At 36.4% G+C, this 8297-nt stretch overlaps 1 non-coding gene across 1 annotated transcript; it reads right to left on the reverse strand.

Annotated features, from left to right (window-relative positions):
• Positions 1-5990: 5990 nt before the first annotated feature.
• On the reverse strand, positions 5991-6097 carry LOC120219993. The gene has a single exon (XR_005525433.1). It is a non-coding gene; the product is annotated as a U6 spliceosomal RNA (small nuclear RNA).
• Positions 6098-8297: the final 2200 nt, after the last annotated feature.

Genomic DNA, 8297 nt, shown 5'->3' on the forward strand with positions numbered 1-8297 from the left:
GCATAATGCTTGAAGCAAAATAGATCAATAAGTGTGAAACAAATGTTTATTGTATGAATATGTTACCTATTTACTTTATATCAGCTTTTAATTGTCATTTAGAATGACTGATGTCATTTCATATATACATATGTTTCCTTAGTTTGATTTTAAGATTGAAAAAGATTCTCAAGAGTACAGGTCACTTATTTGGTATATCCTCCTTTTCTTTCTTTCAAAATGCTAAACCAACATTTTCTGCACATGGAATTTCATTTCAAAGCATTACCTGAGCTGGCATAGAAGTAAATGCTTAGCATCTCTGATTATCATCAGGAGGAGGATGGGAGTGTGGGCAGAATGATGTTTGTACCTAGCCTAATTCTGAATAAGCCTTCACTATTAATATTTGTTCATGCTTGTTAACAGGTACTGATTAATAGTATACAAAGTCTTCTGGAATTTTCTTGGAAGATTGGACTTATTTATTTATCTGGATTTTGAAAGTATGTTCTCCCATTGCCAAGGCTGTAGTTTTCACAGAAGTAACAGCATTTATTCCAGATAAAATACTGGCAATCAAAAGCTAGTGAGTTTCCTGAATCACTGAATGATTTCTGCCAAAGAAATTCTACCTCAACTAGCACCCCCATTGGTAAGTAGAAGAGTAAACAAAGAAGTCTTTAAGGTGTATCTTAATAGCTTCCAGGTTCATGCTTACTAAAATCAGTAGAAGCATTGAATTGGGGTCCTAGATTATTGACTAGTTTCTGAAACTCTAGTTCAGAGATGGTTAGTGAAGATAATCTAAAAATATTTCAAATATAGAATCACTGGTAATGCCAATACTATGAAATATCACTATTACTTCACTTCCATCTTAAAGCAAATAAGAAGTACATATTGAAACATATTCTCTTAAGTGATCCAGGTTCAGTCCCTACAATATAATATTCGATGTAGAAGGGCATAAACATAATAACATGGGACTTTTAAAAGGATTAGAAGGTCTTATTCTCTTCTTTCTGAAAGGAATTGTCTCCTTGCTAACATTTATAAGTTACTTTTGAAGTTTATAAGATAAAGCCAACCTACTGAAATACCTCCTGGAGAGACACATGTCCTGGCTATTTTTAATTGGAAATATAGGCTTTGCTGTGTGGGTTGGATGACTGGCTATTCACCTTCAGGATGGATTACTTTTGAGTTTTATATAGATGCAGCAGGTCCCAAAGACTAGATATGAGAGCTCCGGATGGTGAAATTGAATCACTGCCCTTCATACCTAAAATGAGAGTGTGGGCCATCATGATTTCCAAGGATCCTCGATACTTTTCTAAATAGGAAGGTTGCCTAGTTAAAAAAAAAAAAAGGCAGGGTGGGCTTTGTGGTCAGGTAGCCCAAGAGCTACCATCTACTGGCTGTGATCCTACAAAGTTATTCAGTCTCTGTGAGTCCCACTTTGTACACCTGCAAACTGAGAACACTATACCTATATCACAGAATTAAAGTACAATTTCATTCATGGTTAGTGAACCTAAAGGGCACAGGACTGCACCTAGCACGGTGAAGATGCTCCTTCACAAGATGCATTAAGAAGATATGCTTCCACCTCTGCCCACAATTAAGTGTGTAACTTCAGGAAAGCCACTTAAACTTGTTGCTATCAGAGTGCCTGGTTAGCTCCCTTGGTGAGGCGTACAACTTTTGATCTCAGAGTTGTGAATCCAAGCCCTATGTTGGCTGTAGAAATTACTTAAAAAATAAAATCTGAAAAAAACCCCAAAAGAATCCTAAATTGCTATCATCAGACAAACCTTGACTCTAAGGTCTAACAGTAACCACAACTGTGAGGCTCTCAACATATACAAAGTGCCCTTGGGTGAGAATATCAACCATTTTCAGGCTGACCTATTCTTATTGGGAAAAATATCCCATGGTTATTATTTTTGGGGGGTGATTTACTATTTAAAAATAGATTGCCTTGGGGTGGTGGGAGAAGGGCTGAAAGGATGCATTTTCACAAAATTTGAAAAACAGTTCCATAGCTCTGCACACACCCCCAAAGCAGTTGCTAAAAACAGTGCTTGGTGTTGTATCCCTTGGCTGAGAGCCTCTCCTTTGCTACGGGCACACTGAAAATAATACAGGAAATACTTTATTCAAGAGAAGTTAATTTATCCTTTCTTCAGGCAACCTCATCTGAGCCAAATGTGAACCACTCTTGAAGGGCTACATATCTAGCTGCACTGGTTGTGTTTTAAGTGAAAAGGAATATATTCCTTTGTGTTGGGCTGCAAGACACAAGTGTATGCAGCTGAATCAACCACAAAACTAAAGTCCAGTCATGGTATCCCACTATTCAAAACCACCCAACAGCATTCCATCTCTCTCATATCCTCACTCTAATCTATCAAACTCTGTACAACTGGCCCTCTTCCCTGTGACCTCATCAGCTTCAGTCACAAAAGCCTCCTCAGAGAAACTCCTGCTTCAGGGCTCTGACACTCACTCCACCTGTGCTAAGAGGCTCTTTGCCCAGATATCTATCTATCATCATGCTTCCTCCCTTTAATTTCTTAAGGTTTTACATTGTCATTTTTCACTGTGGAGGTCTCTGGCTAACCTTTCTATTATTGCAACCCTCCTATGCCTTCCCCCTTCCATCATTTATTTATTTCTCCTTAGTAATTATTATTAAATAATATTTTATATAATTTATTTATGTATATTGCCTGCTCCAATACCTTGTGAGTTATGAGAGCACAGGTGTATTTTCTTTTTTGCTTTCTTTACTACTTATAAAGTGTTTAAAATAGGACCTAGACCAGAATAGGCTCTTAATACATTCTTATTGAATGAATGAATAAATGAATGTTCATAGTCTGACTGAGGAGAGGTGATTCATCAGCATGAACCATCAGAGATCTTACAGCATGAGCTTCCAAAGGAAAAGACTAAGCTTTGCTAATTCTCTGCCTCCTCAGAGCTTTCCAAAGCTCTGGGTTGGAGGGGGCACATAATATTTATTTATTTTATGAATTAAATTATTTATTTATTTATTTATGAATGACTTAAGCTTCCTAATTATCATCACAGTGTGTCCTGAAATAAAACGCCATGCTATGAGCAGCTGGTTTCATATTATAATTTGGCTACCAATTTTGTTTTAGAAACTTAAATACTGATTCATTATTTCTGAGCTTCAGTGTTCACATCTTTAAATGGGAACTATAATTTTTTAGCAGATATATCTAAGAATTAGAATATCTAGGCTATATACAATGTCTTGTAGATAGTAAAGTTTTCATAAACATTAGATGTTACTGTTTCTTTTATTAAAATAACTCTAGCTCAACAGTGGCTACTATGATACAATTTACGTTTACATTGTTCTCTTCTAGGAAGAATTTAAAATCTCAGCTGCAACAGAACATCTGTAATAATAAAACAGATGAAAATATGAATCCTGTAGATTCATATTCTCTTTAAATTCCTCCTACATCTCAAGCTACACCTGTTCAGGAAGTATTATTTCACATAAACAAAGTGTTATTCATTGACCACCATCAAAAAGGAGAAAAAGGGGGAAAAATCTACAACTTCCACAGGAAATCCCAAGCACAAATTCTCACAGCTGCTTCTATTCACTTGTTATTACTGCTATGACCATTGTTAACTATGGCTCAAAACAAAGACATTATTTTCATGGTACTTTTACCTCCTTAAAGCAAAGTAGTATTGCTTCTCTCCAATCTTCATGATTAAAATTCTTGTACTAGTCAGCCAGGCTGAATTAAGTCGGCAACCTAGGAAGTCAAAGATTAAATTCTGGAAGTTAAAATTAGAGTGTAAAAAATTATTTCATGTGCCATGAAGTGTATATACAGTTCTTTCAATTATAGCCCCAGATCTGTCTCTGTGGGAAGGCACACTTCATTAACTTTCAGCTATGTAGGTCTGGGGCAGATAGTGGCATCATCTTATAAAATTAATAGTATTTTGGCCATAATTTTCTTCTCATCAGGAGTAGAAGATTTGTAAGAGTAACTGCTTTAAGGGAATCTTGATAAGGGAACTAACATACTTCACAGAGGTTTCTAAATTTATCCCAATTATGAACTTGCCCTATTTATCTAAATCTCTGGAATTTATTTTTGTTTTGTGCTGACCAGTCTTTGACTCATTCATCTCATTAGTCCTTCCTTGTTAAACTTTAATTAAGTTCTAAGAGAGGCTATGGTTAGAAATCAGCACTGATTGTATGCAGTATAATTTATTATCTGAGTTGGTAAAATTGTCAGTTTTGACAAATTTTAGTCATTTTTTGACTCTTCAGAGTAGTTAAAACTTTAAACAAATATTTTTTTAAAGTAAATCAGGCAAGTTTCCAATTGGAGTAAGTATGGAAATGTTTTTAGATATTATATATACATTTGGGGCAATTTCCTTGGAATAATAATATGATCTACAAAGACTGTCTTCGAAAGATTCTTAAATTCAAATAGAATGGCTTCTCAGTTCCACCCGAACTAATTTTGAGTTTCATGTGGCTATATTTTGTTGAATTCCTGCTGTGGTGAAGAGAACACATTGATTCTCTACACTGACTCTTCATTCCTTCTGGGGAAAAATAATGACAGTTCTAATTTGCTAGATTCTCTGGGCTGATTTTTCTCTCTCAATAGTCCTTTGCCTTACATATTTGGCTACCTAATCCTCCTAGGAGGAGGCAGGTGTGCATTTAGAGACCTATGGTTGAGGTGATGTATTTAATATTAAAATTTTAAAAATGTTTATTTATTCTTGAGACATAGAGAAAGAGAGGAAGAGAGAGGGAGAGAGAGAGAGAGAGAGAGAGAGAGAGAGAGATGAGAGGGGGAGGGGCAGAGAGGGAGGGAGACACGACTCTGAAACAGGCTCCAGGCTCTGAGTTGTCAGAACCTGTCAAAACCCTTATAAGATATGCAAAAGGGCAAGGAAAACAAAGTCTGAATACATAAAGTGGTTATCAGAACCAGACTCAGAAATGACAAACATGCTGTAACTATCAGATAGAAAACTTAAAATAACTACGATTAATTTGTTAGAGGCTCTAATAGAAAAGAAATATGCAAGATAAGAAAGGCAATTTCAGCAGAGTTAGAAACTATAAGATAAAATCAAATGGAAATGCCAGAAGTCAAAAACACAGTAACAGAGATAAAGAGTGACTTTGACGGGCTCATCAGTAGCCTTGACATATCCTAGAAAAGAATTAGTGAACTTGAAGATAGGTCAATAGAAAGTATCCAAATTGAAAACAAGGAGAAAGAAAAGGTGAAAAATCAAACAGATTATCTAATATATAATGGTATAATATCAAATAGTATAACAAATGCATAATTGGAGTCCCAGAGGAAAATAAAGAGAGAATGGGGAAATATATATATTTATCATATATAATATATATCTAATATTTTGAATAAAATAATGACTGGAATATTTTCAAATTTAGTGTCAGACATCAAACCACAGATCTCAGAACCTCAAATAGTACCAAGAAGAATACATTAAAAAAAAAAGTCTAGGCATATCCTGTTCAAGGTGTTGGAAACTGAAAACAAAAAGAAAATCTTAAGATCAATCAGTGAATACTTACCTACAGAGGAATAGTAATAAGATAAACAACAGACTTCTAGTCAGAAACAATATAAGAAAGATGATAGTGGAGAGGCATCTTTAAAGTGTGAAAGGAAAATTCCATATTCAGTGAAAGCCACACCTTCAAAAGTGAAAGAAAAATATAGACTTCTTCAAACAAAGGGAGAGGAAGGAAGCTCCATTTTTTTTTCACCTTTTTATTTTATTGGGATATAGACACAGGGCATATCACAGGGGGAAGCAATGTGATGCCTCCTGACAAGGCTCAGGACACTGATAGCCAGAGGCAGGGATACCACTGTGAGCAGGCCTAAGCTCAGCTTCACAGAGGTGTGAGGAAAAGTTGATCCTTCCACACCAAGATCACCAAAAATATGGAATGCTTCATGAATTTGTGAGTCATCCTTGCACACGGGCCATGTTAATCTTCTCTGTATCATTTCAATTTCAATATATGTGCTGCTAAAGTCAGCATGCTCCACTCTTGATTTATAAAGCATCCTGTGCATATAGGGAGAGAATAAATTGATTGAAGGACACCTTTGGAGATTAGCTACAAGCATCCACTGCATGCAAGGTAAAAGTTATGCTATTGGGGAAAGTCCATGTTACCTTATTTTCCTATTTACAAGTTGCTGGTATTGGTCTACAGGATTTCTATGAATTCTTAAAATAGAACTATTTTTTAATGGTAGTTGTACATTGTTCATTACTTTATCAATCTGGAGATAGGTATTTTTGTGTGTGATATATAAAAAAAGTCTATTTTAAAATTAGATTATTTTTGAAATGTTAGAATGGTTGGCTACATATATTAGCTGTGGCTGATTATAATCAATCTATGGAAACTTGACCATTGACACATAAGCTGATGTCCATGTTTTTTTAAGTTAATTTATTAATTTTTGGAGAGACAGAAAGAGTGAGTGATGTAAGAAGGGGCAGAGAGAGAAGGAGAGAGAGAGAATCTCAAGCAGGCTCCCTGCTGTCAGCATAGAGTTTAATGCAGGGCTCTATCTCATGAACTGTGAGATCACAACCTGAGCCAAAATCAAGAGTTGGATGCTTAAATGACTAAGCTACCCAGTCACCCCTCTGTATGTTAATAATAAATGTCAATCAAGAGTCAAACTGATTAACAAGGGTCAACATGTGCAATTTCAATTTCAGAATTATTGCTTACTTTTAAAAATGCTTATTTATTTTTTAAAGTTTATTGAGAGAGAGAGAGAGAGAGAGAGAGAGAGAGAGAAGGGGCAGAAAGAGCAGGGCAGAGAGAGTGGGTAACAGAGAATTCCAAGCAGGCTCCACACTGTCAGTGCAGAGCCTGATGTGGGGCTTGAGCTCATGAACTGTGAGATCATGACCTGAGCTAAGGTCAGATGCTTAACTGATTGAGCCAACAGTTGCCCCTAAATGTTCATTTATTTATTTTTGAGAAAGTGAGCAGAAAAGAGGGGGAGAGAGAGAGAATCCCAAGCATGCTCTTCACTGACACCCTAGAGCCTGATGTGGGGGTTGATTTCACAAACCATGAAATCATGACCTGAGTCAAAATCAACAGTCAGTCATTTAACTACTGAGCTACTCAGGCATCTCCAGAATGACTGATTATTAACATTATCTTTTCACTTTCTTTTTATTCTTATATTTAAAAAGAAATAACTTGGTTATTCCAATTTGATTTTGACAAATATTTATAAAGTCAATCTCTTCAGTTTTTAAAAATGCTAATAAAATTATTGGAGTCAATTATAAATTGGTACTCTTAAAATTATTTTACTGACACTTACAAAGATATTTGTGATATAATGTAAAATATGACTCAGCTGCACAACTTCCAAATAGTGAGTTTGAATCATGCTTAATACATTTGTGTATATTTGTTAAAGAAAAAATATTTGGGGCACTTGGGTGGCTCAGTCGGTTAAGCATCCGACTTCAGCTCAGGTCAGATCTCATGGTTCATGGATTCAAGCCCCGCATCAGGCTCTGTGCTGACAGCTCAGAGCTTGGAGCCTGTTTCGGATTCTGAGTCTCCCTCTCTCTCTGCCCCTCCCCCACTCATGCTCTGTCTCTCTCTGTCTCAAAAATAAATAAACTATAAAAAAAAAAAGAAAAAAAAATTTTTTACAAATAGTTTATTGTCAAGTTGGTTTCCATATAACACCCAGTACTCATCCCCACAAGTGCCCTCCTATATGCCCATCACCCCCTCCCCTCCCACACCCATCAGTCCTGTTTGTTCTCAGCATTCAAGACTCTCTCATGGTTTGCCTCTCTCCCTCTCTCCCACTACTACCCCCCTTCTTCTCCCCCATGGTTTTCCGTTAAGTTCCTCCTAATCCTCCTATATGTGCAAACATATGATATTTGTCCTTCTCTGCCTGACTTATTTCGCAAAGCATAACACCCTCAAGGTCCATCCATGTTGCTACACATGGCCAGATTTCATTCTTTCTCATTGCCGTGTAGTATTCCATTGTATAGATAAACCACATCTTCTTGATCCATTCGTCCGTTGATGGACACTTAGGCTCTTTCCATGTTTTGGCTATTGTTGAGAGTGCTGCTATGAACATTGGGGTACATGTGCTCCTACGCATCAGCATTTCTGTATCCCTTGGGTAAATTTGTAGCAGTGCTATTACTGGGTCCTAGGGGAGTTCTAGTGT

This window comes from Hyaena hyaena, unplaced genomic scaffold (genome assembly GCF_003009895.1).
Source record: "Hyaena hyaena isolate Hyena2069 unplaced genomic scaffold, ASM300989v1 scaffold_660, whole genome shotgun sequence".
NCBI lineage: Eukaryota > Metazoa > Chordata > Mammalia > Carnivora > Hyaenidae > Hyaena > Hyaena hyaena.